The sequence below is a fragment of the Argopecten irradians genome, chromosome 9 (assembly GCF_041381155.1).
Source record: "Argopecten irradians isolate NY chromosome 9, Ai_NY, whole genome shotgun sequence".
NCBI classification, from domain to species: domain Eukaryota; kingdom Metazoa; phylum Mollusca; class Bivalvia; order Pectinida; family Pectinidae; genus Argopecten; species Argopecten irradians.
The window spans coordinates 38,508,566-38,530,964 of record NC_091142.1 but is presented as its reverse complement, the minus strand read 5'-3'; the positions used below and the strand labels follow the sequence as shown (position 1 = coordinate 38,530,964).

The 22,399-nt window shown below is 33.1% G+C and overlaps 5 non-coding genes across 5 annotated transcripts; all 5 read left to right on the top strand.

The window, feature by feature from the left end:
• Window positions 1–924: 924 nt before the first annotated feature.
• Window positions 925–1,005, top strand: Trnal-uag (transfer RNA leucine (anticodon UAG)). Its single transcript has one exon. It is a non-coding gene; the product is annotated as a tRNA-Leu (tRNA).
• A 1,393-nt stretch (window positions 1,006–2,398) lies between these two features.
• Trnal-uag (transfer RNA leucine (anticodon UAG)) lies at window positions 2,399–2,479 on the top strand. Its single transcript has one exon. It is a non-coding gene; the product is annotated as a tRNA-Leu (tRNA).
• Window positions 2,480–3,874: 1,395 nt separating this feature from the next.
• On the top strand, window positions 3,875–3,955 carry Trnal-uag (transfer RNA leucine (anticodon UAG)). Its single transcript has one exon. It is a non-coding gene; the product is annotated as a tRNA-Leu (tRNA).
• Window positions 3,956–5,345: 1,390 nt separating this feature from the next.
• Trnal-uag (transfer RNA leucine (anticodon UAG)) lies at window positions 5,346–5,426 on the top strand. Its single transcript has one exon. It is a non-coding gene; the product is annotated as a tRNA-Leu (tRNA).
• Window positions 5,427–6,818: 1,392 nt separating this feature from the next.
• Window positions 6,819–6,899, top strand: Trnal-uag (transfer RNA leucine (anticodon UAG)). The gene has a single exon. It is a non-coding gene; the product is annotated as a tRNA-Leu (tRNA).
• The last annotated feature ends 15,500 nt before the right edge of the window (window positions 6,900–22,399 follow it).

The window sequence follows — 22,399 nt, the reverse complement described above, 5'->3', positions numbered from 1 at the left end:
TATCTAGGTTTTTTTTTATATATCTTTATAAACCTTACATGTATGTCCAAGAGACAATAAAAGTAAGACTTTCGTGTGGAAACAATTGATTTCTATTCTCATTCAGGTTTCACAGCATTTTATAAGTACTGGAGTGCGGGAACGCAAAAATTTGTGTTAAATCAAATTGTATAAGTTTAACAAAAAGACGAAATAAATCCAAGTATTATTACAAATTGTTACGGTTATTTCCATTCAAACGTTGCAAACAAGATACTTTCTTGCATCACGTATGTCAATTCGAAGTCATCATCACTAAAAAGTGAGATCCTGTGCTGTTTCCTATTCTGCAGCAGTACCGTTTCCTGCAAAATGGCTATTTTGATGTGGCCTTGTATAGATATATACCCAAAACCATACACAAGGGAAAATTGAAAGAAACCACCTAGCCAGCGACATATACTAAAGCCATTTTACAGGCATCACAATCTTTAAGGTCCATGTAATAACCTTTGCATTCTATTTAATTGTTGGAATCATATGTAAATTGATAAATACAATATTGAATTTTGACAATGTCTAGGTGCCGTTTTGAAGGATTGCATTAAGAAATAACCGTTAATTGATTGTTAAAAAGATTATTAAAAGGTTGTTAAATCAAAATATTGCCTAATACATTTACTTGTATATGAAAGTAATTTCAAAAGAAGTTTAAGAAAGAGAGATATTAAGTTTGAGAAATACCCCACCGCTTCTTTCTAAGATATAATGCCAAAGCCCTTGTTTCGAATTAGTCCTGAAAAGCCTCTTGAATAACTAGGCAAAAAGAGGAAACTACAAATGAATTTTGAGAAATATTTCTTCAGAATTTTGAAAAAAAAGCAATATCAAACTTGAATTGTAAAAATATTTTTCTACGTATTGGAAATTATCATTAACTGTACAGGTAGCGTGGCCGAGCGGTCTAAGGCGCTGGTTTTAGGCACCAGTCTCATTGAGGCGTGGGTTCGAATCCCACCGCTGCCAGATTAATATTTTATTCTCGTTGAAAGTAGAAGTTTAATTGTACTGTTGAGGGATGCCGTAAAATTAATAAAGCCTGAACAGAACTTCCATTTTTTTTAAAATCAAATTGTACATTTTTAAAACAAAAGATGAAATGAAATCAAGTGTTATTACATTGTCACGGTTATTTCCCTTCAAACACATCAAACAGGTAACTATATAATAGATAACTAACCATCTTTTAAAATTACCTATATGAAGTCGAAGTCATTATCTAAATTGGGATCCTGCTCTGTTTCCTGCAAAAGAACTATTTTTTGAAGCCATAAAAATGTATATGAGGAAAATTGAAAGAAATCTTTGTTTTCTTGACTTTAGCAAGATGATATGTGCACAAGTATAAGAAATAATTATTGTACAATACAGAAAACACATCAATTGATTTCGACAGAGTGGTTTGCATCTTCTTATTTTTCACAACGGAACTAGAAATATCTAGTTTTTTTTTTATATATCTTTATAAACCTTACATGTATGTCCAAGAGACAATAAAAGTAAGACTTTCGTGTGGAAACAATTGATTTCTATTCTCATTCAGGTTTCACAGCATTTTATAAGTACTGGAGTGCGGGAACGCAAAAATTTGTGTTAAATCAAATTGTATAAGTTTAACAAAAAGACGAAATAAATCCAAGTATTATTACAAATTGTTACGGTTATTTCCATTCAAACGTTGCAAACAAGATACTTTCTTGCATCACGTATGTCAATTCGAAGTCATCATCACTAAAAAGTGAGATCCTGTGCTGTTTCCTATTCTGCAGCAATACCGTTTCCTGCAAAATGGCTATTTTGATGTGGCCTTGTATAGATATATACCCAAAACCATACACAAGGGAAAATTGAAAGAAACCACCTAGCCAGCGACATATACTAAAGCCATTTTACAGGCATCACAATCTTTAAGTCCATGTAATAACCTTTGCATTCTATTTAATTGTTGGAATCATATGTAAATTGATAAATACAATATTGAATTTTGACAATGTCTGGGTGCCGTTTTGAAGGTTTGCATTAAGAAATAACCGTTAATTGATTGTTAAAAAGATTATTAAAAGGTTGTTAATTCAAAATATTGCCTAATACATTTACTTGTATATGAAAGTAATTTCAAAAGAAGTTTAAGAAAGAGAGATATTAAGTTTGAGAAATCCCCACCACTTCTTTCTAAGATATAATGCCAAAGCCCTTGTTTCGAATTAGTCCTGAAAAGCCTCTTGAATAACTAGGCAAAAAGAGGAAACTACAAATGAATTTTGAGAAATATTTCTTCAGAATTTTGAAAAAAAAGCAATATCAAACTTGAATTGTAAAATTATTTTTCTACGTATTGGAAATTATCATTAACTGTACAGGTAGCGTGGCCGAGCGGTCTAAGGCGCTGGTTTTAGGCACCAGTCTCATTGAGGCGTGGGTTCGAATCCCACCGCTGCCAGATTAATATTTTATTCTCGTTGAAAGTAGAAGTTTAATTGTACTGTTGAGGGATGCCGTAAAATTAATAAAGCCTGAACAGAACTTCCATTTTTTTTAAAATCAAATTGTACATTTTTAAAACAAAAGATGAAATGAAATCAAGTGTTATTACATTGTCACGGTTATTTCCCTTCAAACACATCAAACAGGTAACTATATAATAGATAACTAACCATCTTTTAAAATTACCTATATGAAGTCGAAGTCATTATCTAAATTGGGATCCTGCTCTGTTTCCTGCAAAAGAACTATTTTTTGAAGCCATAAAAATGTATATGAGGAAAATTGAAAGAAATCTTTGTTTTCTTGACTTTAGCAAGATGATATGTGCACAAGTATAAGAAATAATTATTGTACAATACAGAAAACACATCAATTGATTTCGACAGAGTGGTTTGCATCTTCTTATTTTTCACAACGGAACTAGAAATATCTAGTTTTTTTTTTATATCTTTATAAACCTTACATGTATGTCCAAGAGAGACAATAAAAGTAAGACTTTCGTGTGGAAACAATTGATTTCTATTCTCATTCAGGTTTCACAGCATTTTATAAGTACTGGAGTGCGGGAACGCAAAAAATTTGTGTTAAATCAAATTGTATAAGTTTAACAAAAAGACGAAATAAATCCAAGTATTATTACAAATTGTTACGGTTATTTCCATTCAAACGTTGCAAACAAGATACTTTCTTGCATCACGTATGTCAATTCGAAGTCATCATCACTAAAAAGTGAGATCCTGTGCTGTTTCCTATTCTGCAGCAGTACCGTTTCCTGCAAAATGGCTATTTTGATGTGGCCTTGTATAGATATATACCCAAAACCATACACAAGGGAAAATTGAAAGAAACCACCTAGCCAGCGACATATACTAAAGCCATTTTACAGGCATCACAATCTTTAAGTCCATGTAATAACCTTTGCATTCTATTTAATTGTTGGAATCATATGTAAATTGATAAATACAATATTGAATTTTGACAATGTCTAGGTGCCGTTTTGAAGGATTGCATTAAGAAATAACCGTTAATTGATTGTTAAAAAGATTATTAAAAGGTTGTTAAATCAAAATATTGCCTAATACATTTACTTGTATATGAAAGTAATTTCAAAAGAAGTTTAAGAAAGAGAGATATTAAGTTTGAGAAATACCCCACCGCTTCTTTCTAAGATATAATGCCAAAGCCCTTGTTTCGAATTAGTCCTGAAAAGCCTCTTGAATAACTAGGCAAAAAGAGGAAACTACAAATGAATTTTGAGAAATATTTCTTCAGAATTTTGAAAAAAAAGCAATATCAAACTTGAATTGTAAAAATATTTTTCTACGTATTGGAAATTATCATTAACTGTACAGGTAGCGTGGCCGAGCGGTCTAAGGCGCTGGTTTTAGGCACCAGTCTCATTGAGGCGTGGGTTCGAATCCCACCGCTGCCAGATTAATATTTTATTCTCGTTGAAAGTAGAAGTTTAATTGTACTGCTGAGGGATGCCGTAAAATTAATAAAGCCTGAACAGAACTTCCATTTTTTTAAAATCAAATTGTACATTTTTAAAACAAAAGATGAAATGAAATCAAGTGTTATTACATTGTCACGGTTATTTCCCTTCAAACACATCAAACAGGTAACTATATAATAGATAACTAACCATCTTTTAAAATTACCTATATGAAGTCGAAGTCATTATCTAAATTGGGATCCTGCTCTGTTTCCTGCAAAAGAACTATTTTTTGAAGCCATAAAAATGTATATGAGGAAAATTGAAAGAAATCTTTGTTTTCTTGACTTTAGCAAGATGATATGTGCACAAGTATAAGAAATAATTATTGTACAATACAGAAAACACATCAATTGATTTCGACAGAGTGGTTTGCATCTTCTTATTTTTCACAACGGAACTAGAAATATCTAGTTTTTTTTTATATCTTTATAAACCTTACATGTATGTCCAAGAGACAATAAAAGTAAGACTTTCGTGTGGAAACAATTGATTTCTATTCTCATTCAGGTTTCACAGCATTTTATAAGTACTGGAGTGCGGGAACGCAAAAAATTTGTGTTAAATCAAATTGTATAAGTTTAACAAAAAGACGAAATAAATCCAAGTATTATTACAAATTGTTACGGTTATTTCCATTCAAACGTTGCAAACAAGATACTTTCTTGCATCACGTATGTCAATTCGAAGTCATCATCACTAAAAAGTGAGATCCTGTGCTGTTTCCTATTCTGCAGCAATACCGTTTCCTGCAAAATGGCTATTTTGATGTGGCCTTGTATAGATATATACCCAAAACCATACACAAGGGAAAATTGAAAGAAACCACCTAGCCAGCGACATATACTAAAGCCATTTTACAGGCATCACAATCTTTAAGTCCATGTAATAACCTTTGCATTCTATTTAATTGTTGGAATCATATGTAAATTGATAAATACAATATTGAATTTTGACAATGTCTGGGTGCCGTTTTGAAGGTTTGCATTAAGAAATAACCGTTAATTGATTGTTAAAAAGATTATTAAAAGGTTGTTAATTCAAAATATTGCCTAATACATTTACTTGTATATGAAAGTAATTTCAAAAGAAGTTTAAGAAAGAGAGATATTAAGTTTGAGAACATCCCCACCACTTCTTTCTAAGATATAATGCCAAAGCCCTTGTTTCGAATTAGTCCTGAAAAGCCTCTTGAATAACTAGGCAAAAAGAGGAAACTACAAATGAATTTTGAGAAATATTTCTTCAGAATTTTGAAAAAAAAGCAATATCAAACTTCAATTGTAAAATATTTTTCTACGTATTGGAAATTATCATTAACTGTACAGGTAGCGTGGCCGAGCGGTCTAAGGCGCTGGTTTTAGGCACCAGTCTCATTGAGGCGTGGGTTCGAATCCCACCGCTGCCAGATTAATATTTTATTCTCGTTGAAAGTAGAAGTTTAATTGTACTGGTGAGGGATGCCGTAAAATTAATAAAGCCTGAACAGAACTTCCATTTTTTTTAAATCAAATTGTACATTTTTAAAACAAAAGATGAAATGAAATCAAGTGTTATTACATTGTCACGGTTATTTCCCTTCAAACACATCAAACAGGTAACTATATAATAGATAACTAACCATCTTTTAAAATTACCTATATGAAGTCGAAGTCATTATCTAAATTGGGATCCTGCTCTGTTTCCTGCAAAAGAACTATTTTTTGAAGCCATAAAAATGTATATGAGGAAAATTGAAAGAAATCTTTGTTTTCTTGACTTTAGCAAGATGATATGTGCACAAGTATAAGAAATAATTATTGTACAATACAGAAAACACATCAATTGATTTCGACAGAGTGGTTTGCATCTTCTTATTTTTCACAACGGAACTAGAAATATCTAGTTTTTTTTTTATATCTTTATAAACCTTACATGTATGTCCAAGAGACAATAAAAGTAAGACTTTCGTGTGGAAACAATTGATTTCTATTCTCATTCAGGTTTCACAGCATTTTATAAGTACTGGAGTGCGGGAACGCAAAAATTTGTGTTAAATCAAATTGTATAAGTTTAACAAAAAGACGAAATAAATCCAAGTATTATTACAAATTGTTACGGTTATTTCCATTCAAACGTTGCAAACAAGATACTTTCTTGCATCACGTATGTCAATTCGAAGTCATCATCACTAAAAAGTGAGATCCTGTGCTGTTTCCTATTCTGCAGCAATACCGTTTCCTGCAAAATGGCTATTTTGATGTGGCCTTGTATAGATATATACCCAAAACCATACACAAGGGAAAATTGAAAGAAACCACCTAGCCAGCGACATATACTAAAGCCATTTTACAGGCATCACAATCTTTAAGTCCATGTAATAACCTTTGCATTCTATTTAATTGTTGGAATCATATGTAAATTGATAAATACAATATTGAATTTTGACAATGTCTAGGTGCCGTTTTGAAGGATTGCATTAAGAAATAACCGTTAATTGATTGTTAAAAAGATTATTAAAAGGTTGTTAAATCAAAATATTGCCTAATACATTTACTTGTATATGAAAGTAATTTCAAAAGAAGTTTAAGAAAGAGAGATATTAAGTTTGAGAACATCCCCACCACTTCTTTCTAAGATATAATGCCAAAGCCCTTGTTTCGAATTAGTCCTGAAAAGCCTCTTGAATAACTAGGCAAAAAGAGGAAACTACAAATGAATTTTGAGAAATATTTCTTCAGAATTTTGAAAAAAAAGCAATATCAAACTTCAATTGTAAAACATATTTTTCTACGTATTGGAAATTATCATTAACTGTACAGGTAGCGTGGCCGAGCGGTCTAAGGCGCTGGTTTTAGGCACCAGTCTCATTGAGGCGTGGGTTCGAATCCCACCGCTGCCAGATTAATATTTTATTCTCGTTGAAAGTAGAAGTTTAATTGTACTGTTGAGGGATGCCGTAAAATTAATAAAGCCTGAACAGAACTTCCATTTTTTTAAAATCAAATTGTACATTTTTAAAACAAAAGATGAAATGAAATCAAGTGTTATTACATTGTCACGGTTATTTCCCTTCAAACACATCAAACAGGTAACTATATAATAGATAACTAACCATCTTTTAAAATTACCTATATGAAGTCGAAGTCATTATCTAAATTGGGATCCTGCTCTGTTTCCTGCAAAAGAACTATTTTTTGAAGCCATAAAAATATATATGAGGAAAATTGAAAGAAATCTTTGTTTTCTTGACTTTAGCAAGATGATATGTGCACAGGTATAAGAAATAATTATTGTTCAATACAGAAAACACATCAATTGATTTCGAAAGAGTGGTTTGCATCTTCTTATTTTTCACAACGGAACTAGATATATCTAGTTTTTTTTTTATATCTTTATAAACCTTACATGTATGTCCAAGAGACAATAAAAGTAAGACTTTCGTGTGGAAACAATTGATTTCTATTCTCACTCAGGTTTCACAGCATTTTATAAGTACTGGAGTGCGGGGACGCAAAAATTTGTGTTAAATCAAATTGTATAAGTTTAACAAAAAGACGAAATAAATCCAAGTATTATTACAAATTGTTACGGTTATTTCCATTCAAACGTTGCAAACAAGATACTTTCTTGCATCACGTATGTCCATTCGAAGTCATCATCACTAAAACCTGAGATCCTGTGCAGTTTCCTATTCTGCAGCAGTACCGTTTCCTGCAAAATGGCTATTTTGATGTGGTCTTGTATAGATATATACCCAAAACCATACACAAGGGAAAATTGAAAGAAACCGCCTAGCCAGCGACATATACTATATCCATTTTACAGGCATCACAATCTTTAAGTCCATGCAATAACCTTCGCATTCTATTTAATTGTTGGAATCATATGTAATTTGATAAATACAATATTGAATTTTGACAATGTCTGGGTGCCGTTTTGAAGGATTGCATTAAGAAATAACCTTTTAATTCAACTTTGAATCGACCTCAAAAAGGTCAGATTGTTAATTCAAAATATTGCCTAATACATTTACTTGTATATGAAAGTAATTTCAAAAGAAGTTTAAGAAAGAGAGATATTAAGTTTAAGAAAATCCCCACTTCTTTCTAAGATATAATGCCAAAACCCTTGCTTCGAATTAGTCCTGAAAAGCCTCTGGAATAACTAGGCAAAAGAAGGAAGCTACAAATGAATTTTGATTCCTTCAGAAGGTGAAAAATAGCAAAAACAAACTTCAATTGTAAAAATATTTTTCTACGTATTGGAAATTATAAATGGTTTTAGGTACCAGTCTCATTGAGGCGTGGGTTCGAATCCCACCGCTGCCAGATCAATATTTTACTCTGGTTTCAAAGTAGCAGATTAATTGTGCTAGAGAGTGATGCCGTAAAATTAATAAAACCTAAACAGAATTTCGATTTTATTAAATCATATTGTATAGTTTTTACAGAAAAGATTAAATAAAAGCAAGTGGTATTACATTGTGTCACGGTTATCTCCCTTCAAACGCCTCAAACAGGTAAACCAGCTTAAAAAGAGTCCTTCCTGCATCACCTATAATAAAGTCGAAGTTTCAGTCTCTGAAAATTTTGATCCTGTGCCTTTTTTTTATTATGCAGCCGCAATATTTCCTGATAAAGAACTATTTTTCGTGTGGCCGTATGTATACATGTATATATATCCCAAAATTATACACGAGGAAAATTGGTAACAAATCTTTGTTTTCTTGATTTTAACCCCTTAAAATACTTTTATCCGTGAGTTGAAATTAGGTTTTGTCAAAGAAAATCATGTATCAATGCATGATTTACATCAAGTTAAGAATAAAACTTCAGAACTTAAAAACAATCAGATTAGTTTATGAAATCAGATTGTATGATCAAGACGTAATGTTTTTGGTAACATTATTGTAAAAGATTGATGATTATGATGATGATGAAAATGATGATAAATCATAATTTTGAAGGTATTGATGATGATGATGATGATGATGATGATGATGATGATGATAGTAATATTTTTGAAGAAAATATATTATATCATGAAAAGGTAATGCTTTAAGGAGAAAATAGTACACTTATTCGTGAAATATGTATAATAAATTATGTTGTTCTTTTGAAAACAAAATGTTACGTAATGTTTGAACAATGAATGATTTTTTGTTTTCTTATAGTTGGTTCTGAAAAAATTAAACTACAAGCAAATATCATTGGCGCTTATAGGACGTGATTTACACGTGCAAATGTGTCACACTGTGATTTGATATGATTTATTTAAGTCTGACAATGAATTGGTGGTGTCATGATAGTGTCGAAAACATCTTCATCCGATCGAGTATTTAACTCCCGACCACCAAGACGAAAATGAAGACCATCAACAAAGTCCTACTTGGCCATTAACTGTACAGCTTTGACCCACTAACCCACCACCACCCTGGTAACCTTTAACCTACCCACACTGTCCAATTGCCTTCATTATTGTTTTATAATGAATCCACCGATGCCACCACTGCCTGACTAAACTAACTATACCAATCCCTTTTTGACCAGCTGACCCACATTGTGGAATATCCTACATCAGTTTTCTCGATTAAGAATCGAGGGAAGTTATCACTGAGGTTAACATAATCAATTTGATTTTACTCCTGGGATCTCGAACTAATAAGTTTGGATATTAGAATAGAAATTATGGTAGGTTGCTACATTATACATAGTGTTTTACATTTGTTGATTGTCCTAGTATCTTAGTGTAATATTGGAACAATCTAAATGAAAATCGAGCTACAATGATGGAGAATGGTGCACGGACGTTTAGGGCTATATAGGTCTTTTAGTTACTGGTATGGGATAGTTTAACCATAAAAGACGAAGGATGAAGGCTTGTAAAATATCCCTGACAAAAACAACGTACTGTTGATGTACCCTGTAATATATAACATATGCATCAAGCTGACGTCTTCAAGATTGAAGGCTAGCGTGAGAATGTCAAGACACCTTAACCGTTCGGCCAACGTTGATGAGTTAATTTAGGCAAGTGGTCAGTGGTTTGCATTTTTTAAAACCAATGTTTGATTGAAATGATAATATATCATATTTTGTTTTAGAATTTTGACTACTTGCGGGAGGATTAATGAAACTGGTGATAATGGGAGTTATTACGTCATGTGGAAATATTCCATTTCTCTATATAGCAAGAGATCAGCATTGCCGTGCGTTTTCCCTAAATTAAGTGTACAGTTGTCTCATTCGATAGTAAGTTTATACTTAGTAGATGTTTTAGTATTGGTGTTCTGGGACTGGACCGTCCAAAGTTAGCTTGGTCATCAATAGTGCATTTGGCTAGTGTTCCGAGGTCTCGAGTTAGAGCCCGGTCTAGCTTCTACATTTATCCTTGTTGTTAGTGTTTGTTGTTAATCAAGCACTACTGAATATCCTGTGTGACACAAAAGATGAGACAGATAGGTTGATCCTGTGATGTACACTAAATGGCTTTGAAATTGGGAGTCGCTCTCTGTAATCTTCAATATTGGTCTTTGTAGGCCTGTGATTGGTCATTTTATTTCTGCTGAAATGCCTTCAGTTTCTTTTTGACATAGTCCAGAGTTGGATATAACGGCAGTGATAGTAACCCCTTGAATATGGAGAATGGTAGTTATAAAGTTCTCCATATACTTCTTTAGATGACGCCTCAGATTTGCCGGTAAAATTCTGGTAAAGCAGCCACTAGTGATATGGAACCCACTATCAATGTACATTTGTTAATGGGAATTAAAGCTACCAAATTAAGTTAGCTGCACTGATTGTCTTTCAGTCTTTGTGTCTTCCTTGGTGTTTTATTTCTCCGTTGGTGACTTGACACTTTTGACGAGACTCAGTGCCTAAATGATGTACTACGACAATGTGAGGTCAGAGACAGATCGGAGGTCAAACGCAGAACAGACGCCGCTGGAACATGGAGAACTTTCACTCTGTCAGCCTTCCCTATGAAAGAAAAAAGTCCTTTATTCGTGGAGCAATGTATGTCAGAAATGTGCGATTTGCCTTTGAAACTCTAACAATATGATAGTCGATACTTCGTTCATAACTTCTTTGCCTTATATTTATCATTCAAATACTAATAGTAACTCGTATATTTCACACATACGCTAATAAAATTCAAGTGTTTGTTTACTAGATTATAACCATAGATGTTTTAACTTCAGCCCATGCCTGATATTGCTCATGTATCTCATATCAAACATGCTTCAGTGAGATAACATTATAAGAAGGGCAAGAGCAATTACAAGAAGCCACAGCACACAAAATACATATTCTCACACATACATCTCATTGCATTCATAAAAGGCTGTCCTTAAATGAGCTATTCATAGTTTAACCAAATCAACCAACCAATCCGTTAACCATATTAAAGATTGTTTATTAGCATATCTATGTCTACATAAACAAGTATGTAACATTTATTTGTAATGCCTTTATTCACCATGATATATTCTAAAACCGCCCGACAATAATTCGAATTGCTAATATAAATATTAAAGTGCTTTATAAGAAATCATAGATAACTTAACTATCTGTAAACGCTTCTCTTTAAAGATTATAATTAATAACAATGGTACATTATGTAAAACAGGAAAGGTCTTCTCAATAAAAATTAATCAAATATGGTATTATTGAACCTTTACAGACATTGTATCTAATCCATTTTTAATGAGGAATCCATGGCTGGATTTTATATAAACGGTAACGGTAAGTTAATGACCAGAAGGAAATGTCAGATCCTATACACTGGACCATTCCAACAACAAGCAGTTCAATGTCATTAATGAAGAAGGAAGCGTTTGTGTTATTGCATTACGATGGTGAAGTTCGATGCCACGAGTGTTAGCATAGACATTGGTAGCATAAATCAGAGCGGTCTTAATTATCTCACAGTCGTCTCTTTAATTTCTATCAAACATATATCTTTATCAATCGCTTCAGGATTTTGTAATTATCTTAACATTTCAATCGACGATATTACGGCGATGTTCGCCAATTTATGTTCTTAAATTATCGAAATTGTTTTTTTTTCAATAAGACTTCATTTTCTTTAAAGTACTTTAGACACTGATATTTGATTATAATAAGAAGAGAATTAACTAATGCTGTAATCCCAACAAATTGAAATGTCAGTGGTTTCAGTTTATGAACAATTCCGTGTACACTTTGGTGTAGCCAACATTATAAGTTTTTCTGACTGTAATTTGTCTCATGCTAAGATGGAACCCCACCACATGTCATAGTGTTGAAATATCCGTCTGGTCTCAGACACAATTCGATCTGTTTCTTCACCGATTCGACGTTTTCAGTAATTCATCCTTTACGTTACGACAAAAAAGGTTGAATGTTACGAATTCTCGCGGTGTGCGAGATGAGATATAGAAACAGAATTACAATAGTTTGAAAGGAAGAAAAAGCAACTAGTACTTAAATCATTCATAACCAGATATGTATTAGGTATAAACAAAATGCAATACAAACCAGGAATATGAATAAATCTGTATGGAGGCGTCTTTGCAAAAAGAGAAGAGCACACAAGCAAACTGTTTTCAAGCTAAAAACCTCCATCTGATAGTCATTTTAAAATGATCCAAAGGGGGGGGGGGTGGCAATTTCAGATGAAATTTACTTGACAATATCTTTATTTGAGATAACAGTAAGTAAAACTCAGGTCATTTATTGAATTGATTTCCCCTCTTTCTAATTAAAATTGAAATCACGTTTATTTGATGACATTTTGTCAAATGAATCCATTGAGCATTCCAAACATTTCACAGTACTGAGGAATATGATACAATTAGTAAATTATATATTGGTAGCTATTGTTATTATGCTTTTTGTTTTTTCCAAAATATTGTCATTACCGTCGGTACGAAAGAACAATAAAATCACATTGAATACGCTTTAAACCGATTCCTGCATAGGTCCATTTTGATATCCAATTATGTTTTTCATTTCAATATTTCAATGACAGTCTCTCTTACTTTACAATCGGAAAACCACTCGGGTCTTTCCGCAATATTCTGGGGAAAACCGGAAGATATAACGGAAAGACCCGAGTGGTTTTCCGATTGCGTTACTCCATTGGCTGAAGTTGTTTACATTGGAATATCATGATAAAACCCCCACACAATCATGTTCAATAGGCACCAGTGGTACGCAAATGGATGCTGGCATTAAATTGACTTTTTAGAAATGTTGCAAACGAGCATATCAAAGACAGTTTTACACAGATAGAACACATCAAGTAGTCTTGGGATAAGGTTATAATTTACTAAATTGGTTTTATTCTGTGTACTATGCTCACTTTCTACAGTTTATAAATGCTTTATATGAATATTTCAGTACATGTTGTCTTAGGTTATCATGGTGGTCCAGTCTCAAAGTCCTGGAGTAACTGATGACATTTAGGCAAGATGAGTTATGACCATTATCGATATGCATAATCTAATGGATGTCAAAATATATTAACAAAACTAAATGGTATTTAAATGGTTGCTAGGAATGGAGATTATAGAATCGTACATACACGTCTGTACTATGGAAAGGGATACTGTTCGTTTTATGGTCGATAGTGCCAAAGGAATCCTTCATTCCATTACACATAAAGATATAGTCCGCAAAACATGACTATATATGAGGCTTTATTTTTTAGGTTGCCTATTATTGTCAATATATTAACCTAGATTTAGCGGACAAAGGGATATCGATATCAACCTAAACCCTTTAAATAGATATTAGGAGCGGTTCCAATTTCGGATATCCTACAACCAATTATTTTCAACAGGATATAAGTTGTTACAAGTTTTCAAAACACCTGACCTCTATTGGCTATACGCACATGAAGAAAGAAGATGGGGGGTCAAAGAGATGCTGGTTTGATTTTCGCGAATTCGTACTGTAGGACATTTATGTGGTCGTGAAGATTATAATTTGAGTCAAAATCGCGAACATTTTGAAACGCAAAAATAAGCAACGATACAGTACTGTAAACCAACGTTTTCTGCGTGCGATTTACTTTCGCGAATTTTGCAATCCAAATAAATTCGCAAATGTGTGTATCTGCCAATTAATAATGGTCAAAGAAGTGATATCAACAGGATTTTCCATCAAACGTAAGTCTGTAGGATACGAATTACTTCAAATGGTAAATACGGGATAAAGAGTAATTCCGACCGTGTGGACAAAACGAAAATGTCAAATTTTCCAGGCGATCTGCCCCTTTTACAGAACACACAAAACGAACGCGATTACTGATTCGATACTCACAGTAATACGAGACAATAAATTTCATTTAATGTTTAAATCCGAGAATGCTTATCACCATGAACTTGCAATAAAGTGAAATTCGGAGAAAAGTAATTGATGTGTTTCTTATGTGATTGCCTGCTCTTGTTCATACCCATTGATTACATAACGATCAAATGTCCATTCGTTTACCAGTGAAATGATTTGTTGTGCCAGTTTACAATTGTCAAACTTTGTAGATACATAAAAAGTATTTTTAATTCCTTATGCAGTATTTAACGTTATATAAGGATAGTGTGAGCAATAAATTATAGTGAGATTGAAACCTGATTTAATTCGATGTTATATATATCTGTTATCAGTAAATAAGACTGACTGCTACCGGACTGTATTATCGCTGTAACGTCTGTTTCAGTCCGAGTGTCAAACCACACTGTTGATAATTATACGTGATGACGAAGACTATTTCGAGCATGGGGAGCGATACGGGATATTTTCAAGTCATATAGTTTGTTTTTATCAATTAAAACCAAAAAGTGATTGTCGTCAATGTTTAATGAAAGACATCATATGGTATGGCCTAGTTTCAAAATGTTCTAAATATATCGCAATTTAAAAACGATCGTTACTATATCCACACGACCAAAATCATAAAATCGGTTAATGATTATTTCATTGTTTCGATATTCTGACGTCCTACACCCCCTTTTGGCCTCCTAAAACTACACCGGCCTTACAAACTCACCTTAAAAGTCTAGCGGTGACGACAAACTTAATTAAGAAATTAGTGGATACCGTATCAGGACGAACATTATCCTTTTTATCAAACCGGTGGTCGCTCTAATGTGGCAGACGACTCAGCGATTTCTACTCCGATAGGGAATCTTTTCCCGCCACTTTCACACCTTATAAATGCTAGATAATGTTGATAGTTAGGGTTACGGTGTAATATCTGCGAGGAGCACAGCCGAACACTTACATAATATACTTACATAAGACTAAAATAGCTGACTATCAAATCTTGTATATACCAATAAAATTATCCATTTCATCTTCCTACGTAAATAAAGATCGCCAATTCATCTTTGTCGGTTGCGTAAAGTTATGTTATAGCCCAGCGGGCAATGACTCCGTTTCCATAACTCGGCTTCGCGTTGTTGAACCAGCATTTAAATCACGTTTTTACCAGAAATAAATGTTTGTTGGTTCCCATCAAAGGAAAATAAAAAAAAAATACTGAAGATCGAACGGATATTTCAATACATTATGGTAGTAATGTTTCATTTCAGTAAAATATACAGTATGACTTCCCAAAACCTTCTCAAAACCGATCACCTGTTGAAACCGAATACGAATGTGATGAACGAAATAATTTCATTAGTTGTTAAAACTTCCGAATACCGATCCCTTTTAATACCGGTATCGATATTTAGTGTATCTAAGTGTCAAACATTTTACAATAACATCTGCATAGGTATGAAATGTTTTTGGTTGGTGTAAATTACAGTGTTTAAATAAGTCATCATTAATTGGACATACCTTACGGTTGATGAGAATATTAATTTTTATAGATGTTTTATACAAGATAAGATGTTTGACACTTAGATACAATAATTATCGGTACCGGTATTTATTCCGTTCATCGCATCCGTGTTCGACGACATGTAGACGAACACGTTGTTTTAGTGTTATTTTGAACTGAAGAAGGCCCTATAGTTGCTGAATATATATTCCATAGAAATGACTTTTGATTTTACTTTGAATTTATTTTGGCCTTTTATTTCGGATTATTAATATACTAGCTTTATACCGTTTTTACCTCATTTTGGTTACATAAACCAGAACCTGAACTACAATGCTACATCCTAAAAGATAATACGGTAATGTAAGATGGTAATAGCGTTAGCTAAGCATTATAATAATTGATTAACTATAATCTTATAACAAAATTGCACGTTATTTAAATTTGAATCTTTAATATGCATAATAGAAGAAAAAATAAAACGATTTAATGGAGGAAGTGATTATTCTAAATAAATTCCAAGATTAGTCCAAACAGTTGTGAATATATACAAAATTCATATTTCCTTGTCACAATGATATGTGATAAAAGTTACATTTAAAATTCATCGAACAAAAATGTATTTCATATCAGTAGATGCTAGCAAAAGATCAAAAGTACAGTTTTTAATCATTCTAAATTACTTACTTCCGTGATGATTTTGGGCTTCAACTCTTGACAAAATTTTTTCGCACATATAAAGATTCTTGGTATCTTAAGGAAATGTCAGCGTGTCAGTAAAGCCATTTTGGGTCAGGCCATTCGACAACCAGCAAGACAAATGTGTGTTACATGTCCTAGAGGCCAAATAAGTCCAATCTCTTTAGGTGTTTTATGAAGATCCGCCGGGCAAACGAAAGTGGGTCATAGCTAGAAGATGTAGAAATGGGACCGAAAACTATCGATGGAATTCGTTTTTCATTATCCATAACATTTTTCGCAGTGAAATATTAGGTTTTATGTTGAAAATATAAGTGAATGTTACGTCATCAGGTGTGCACAAAATGACGTAATATTTTTGTAAAAAAAATATGACTTTTTTTTGTTTTATTTTTATTATTATTATTACAAGCTAACCGATACTTACATTATATATATAATTGGCTTCTTAGGTAAAATATGTGTTTTCGTTTAAAAATCACAGACAGTGTATATAACAATAATGACAATAAAAAAGCTAACCGAATTTTATAACATATATATAATATATATAATTCATTTTTCACAAAAAAATAATACGGGCAGCCACTTGAAACGTCATGATATATACACGTGCATATCAAAAGGTCTCCAATACTTTAAAATGACATACGTATCAAATTACTAGTAAACGTTTCTGTCATAATTTGCGTGCCCCTGTGTTTTGGCTGAGGTGATCAAGATTGCATTTTACGGCCTCGGAATAGCAGTTGAGACTGCTTGTTTTACACATGTTCATAGAAATTTAACTGTCGAAAACAGATATATCTAGATTTAATATCCCATGAAAAGTTACATAATATAAGACCACGATCGAGAGCATCGTGGGTAGCGATAGGCCAAGGTCGTCTCCTTGAAGGCGGTGTATGGGATTCCCAAATTATTTAGTCTAGATGAAATAAATGATTATTCTAATAACTGGTTTATGTAAATAATGAATGTACTTGCAATATTTCCAACGTTGGACATTTTTATTTTGCTATAATTAATATCGATGCTGCTATCGTTTTTGCGATGAGATGAGATGAGGAGGTTTTGCAGAGTTATCTCTGTTTTCCCTGTCGACACCAAAATAAAACTTGTATTGTAAGATAGTGACCAGGCATTCTGTTTATCCTGTAACTTTTTCATTATACATACAGAAGATGGTATTCAAAACGAAAGCAAATTGTCTGTTATTTACACGATTTCGCTTAAAGCGGAACGCTTCTTTGATGATCAATAAAAGTTGCATTCACTAAACCGAATGAGTGTGTACTCCTTTTTACTACCGTGGGAAATATGTAAGCGACGTCATTCCGATGATTGTGACGTCACTGTTTGGCGGGACTGACTGCCGTTTCATTCACTCCTACTAAAAGTGACGTCACTGGAATGTTGGGGATCAAGTCAACAAATTTAGAAATTGAATCAAACGAAAGAAATTGAACATTTATTTACTGACATCGTAATATTTTCCTATTGCAACTATTACAGGAAATTCTTATTATCCGATATCGGGTTTTGTGCCCGACTAATGTCGATATTAGAGCTGAAAATGCATTGTTTCTTGATATTATTCCGCTCCTTTTGTTGATTTTAAATTCGTAAAATGAACTTAACCCGCGAAGGGCGTCAGAACGCTTGTTTTCAACGTGAATAAACACCGTAGTGATAAAGACCTTCCAAGTGAAAATTTGCATCAGGGAAATTGGGACACAAAAAGACGATTTTCTCCAAAAGTAAGTAAGTTACACTACTTTAATTTTGCTGGAACACTTAAAAAATCGTTCTGATTTCAGAACAATTGGAATTATGAAGATATCTCTTACAGTATTTTTATTATTATTATTATATATAATGTAAGTTAATTATTATTTCAGAAGTTTTTAATTTGTAAAAATTACATTAAACATCAGCACACAAATCGTTCATAGTCTTCATTCATTCATTCACTCATTCATTATCATACATATGCTTAATAAATATACAACGTCATTCGGTAATCATCATATCCCACAGCAGCAAAATATATTTGATTACCATTATCACACTCAATAAACAGCTTCACTATAGCTACAGCTTTGTCCACTAACATCATCACTCAATTCGCATCATCATTACCATGATCATCATCATTGTCAACAATATCTTCACTACATGTTTTTAATATCATGATCAATAACTCTTTTATTTTGGTATCATAATCAATGTTATCACATATCCTCTTATCATCAAACATAACATTATATATGATATCATCACCCACATCTACATCATCCATAAAAAGGATAATTGAACAAAATCATCACTGTACATTTTACATGTAAGCAACCAAAATTGATCTGAATGAGTTATATTTGTAAAAACATTATATGACGTTACGCTCACAAAAATACGACGTAATGATCGCAAGGGCAAATAACTATGTTAAATAAAATGGCAGAATGATGTTTGGCGGAAGTAGTAGTGATGGTCTTCTGTAAATAAAAACGAGAACACAAATGTAATAAATAGAATAGAATATTCCTTGCTTCTTGATGAATACCAGTTATATTTCATCTTGTGAGGTGGAAACTATCCTCTATGTAACTTTTGTCTTTAGGTTTTTATTTTGGAAACATGCAGACATATAGATTCGTAGTCTCTTAATCATGAACCGATTTTGTAAGTATGAGAATGACAATTTAAATTATCACATTATCTAACAAGTTGGATATTTTGGCAGGCATCATGTCATAATTGTCATTAGGTTTATAAAATATGAGTAAGTTCTGAGGTTCTGGGAAAACAGAACTATCAACTGATGATTATCATAAAAAGCATTGTTATGAGATGGCATTTAAACCTATGGAATATACAGCACATATAACAAAACAAAGCAAAGCAAAAAACAAAAAGAAATAAACAAACGCTATTTTCATAAAGAACAGTTTCCCTTATTTTTGATAAAAATTTTCGGTTAGGTTCTTCAAGTATATCATCATAATTTTGAAATATACGTAAAGGATAAATCAACACTGTACCGTCTGTCTTTAAAAATAATTATAACTTGATTAAAATAACACTTATCCTAATGCACCGGAAGCTAATAAGTGACCTGATAGATAGGGTCGTTATCTTCCCTTAAATACAACAGGGGGATACCATCCACGTTATAATCTCATGAGCAGAATATGGACCACAGTACAGCTGAACTCGAGATAGGTTTTTATCATCACCAGATAAATCTTTGATGTTCTTTATTGTAGTGATTCTGATATACCGCGTCCGTTTGTCAATGCCCCCTAAAGTACAACGAAGGTGTGGTTTGTATTTAATAGTCCATAGACCCGTCCATTACGTCCTCATCTGCCGTCATAGTTGGATTATGGGTAAACATGAAAGGATAAAAAAAATAGCTCTTTGATTATTTTCTTTTAACTATTTTCATCATCATCATTATCATCATCATCTTTTTTACATCATCATCGCTCTATTCACCACCACCACACCCATCATTATTGTCATTATTATCGATATCACCGCCGCCGTCTTCGTTGTCGACATCGGAAATTCGTAATCATTTTGTGTCAGTGTTGGATTCTGGGTATTAAGACAAGCAACGGTGAGGAGGCTATATCTATTAATTGTTCTTCTGGTTATTGTCGTCTTTAAAGAGGAAAGTAATCCTGATACATATGTTTTTTTTAATTCATCACCATCACCACAATTAATCTACAATCATAATCATCATCGCCATCGTCGACAAAGATGACTCATGGAAGCCGTTATCATTTCAAGCCATTGCGTTTTACAAATGTATTGACCGATCGCAGTTCCTTGCAGTAGTCGGCCAAGAAACATGTCTTCTGGTTTATTTTCCAATATTTCTAATTATAGAAGTGATTGTGTTGACACATTGATTAAGTTGGGAGCTGTAAGACCTTATCCTGCTGTACTGTTATCTCGTTTTAATAACAACAACTTCTCACAAGTCAACATTCTAATAAAAGATGGTTTATTACACAAATTCATCATATCACTTATATATGACATAATAATTAGCATCGATTTTTAATTTTGTTTGTCGAATTCTCGATAAGAGTTAATTTACTGTCTTGTTCATGATAAGAACGGCCTCGATAAGCCGGAACATAACCTCCGGATGTTACCTCGGTTCCGGGTTTTATAGTCACCGTCCGACGTCCTCATATCTGTGTGATCAGGCAGGCGGGTCTGAACCGTAATTTGTATTTTTCGTTTGATATCGCAATTTAATAGCAACATGACTGCTAACCACAGGTTGGGTATAAAATGGCGACGAAGCAGCAATCAAGAGATAAAATTAGTGTGAGGGTTTTAATTAGCACATGCGTCGAGACAGGAAATGACTATATTCGCTACACGCAGTAATTCTATTGTAAATTGATAGGGCGTAATATCCAGATACGAGTTACCGTAGATTGGTCACCCTTTGGGAGCTTATGTGTGAAACATGGAGCATGAGAAACAACTAGGAAAGGAATCTGGATAATAGTTGAATTAGGATTTTTTTACTCCCGAAAATGTCTTGCACATTTCTTCTTATTAATTCTCTTTATTCATGTTGTTGTTGAAAATGCTTTATCTCTCTATGGCAGAGTGCAATAAAGGTTTTTATTTCTGGTAATTGTTTATGGATCACTATATAGCTGCAGAAGTATTTATCGCTGGCATTTTGTTGGTGTATATATAGTAAGGATAGTTCCATTTGGTCTTTCTTGCTTTATTTTATTTCATATTGTATATGTATATATCAATGGACATTGATTTTAAATGTACTTTCATAATGATTGTCAGTTATGAAAAGAACGCATTCGAAAACACACACACAATTAAAAGAACACCAAAGAAGACTTTCAACGTATATGTACAATGAGCAAACAAGTCGCCCAATTTCCTTTAAATAGGAGCGAAAACTACACTTTCCAATAGTCTTCAGTGTGTCTGTACCAATGGATAGAATTAAAGGTTTTTCTTACAATGGCGAACGTTGAACACCAGGCAAACTTGGGAGACATTGTCAAGGGAGACGTTAGGAAAAAAGGAAAATTTAGTCGCCATCAACGATCATGCAATTTTGGGAAACAGGTAAATGCCTAACGTTTTACATTCATCACCATGATATCATTGAGAAAACTTTGGTCACCATTGACATATGATTTCGGAGTCGTCCATTAATTACTGAAGTACATTAATTCTGGTGTTGTGGCTCTGTTGTTCGCCCTATTCTAATCTCTTGAAATGATGACTCTCGCCTTTCTTCTATATTGACATGCTAATTGGCATTCCAATTACACAGAATCTTTTAGATTTGTTAATAGTTTTAGAACCGAAATTATGACAGAACCATGATCAACTAATCAACTAGATAGATAACCAAAAATAAAAATTTGCGACAAACTCAGCAAAGAAGAAAGAACAAATGTTCCGGAGAGTTTCACGCTTCCTTTCACAATTGCAAATAGGAGCCAAACTGACGACAAGTACCTAGTACATCTGAATTCAAGTTCAACAAAGAAAACCAAACATATCAGAACGAAAACACCATATCTAAGTAAATGTAAATCACCAAAAGTGTGTTATCACAAAACGTATTATATTTCCTGATTTCATATTACAGTTATCTGCCCTTGCGGGTAGGTATTAATTGTGACGTCATACTTTTCGTAGAAAACGGTGTGAATTGTGCAAACAAATTATCGAAGCCACAATGGATACCTAGGAGCAAGGGAGCTACTTCTGTAATATGCAAAGACGGAATTGAAACAGAGTAGAGGACATGATAGGTACAATGTAAGCTGCTTAAATGTGGCAGCGGATTCCGACATCCTAAAGTGAGATCTCAAATCA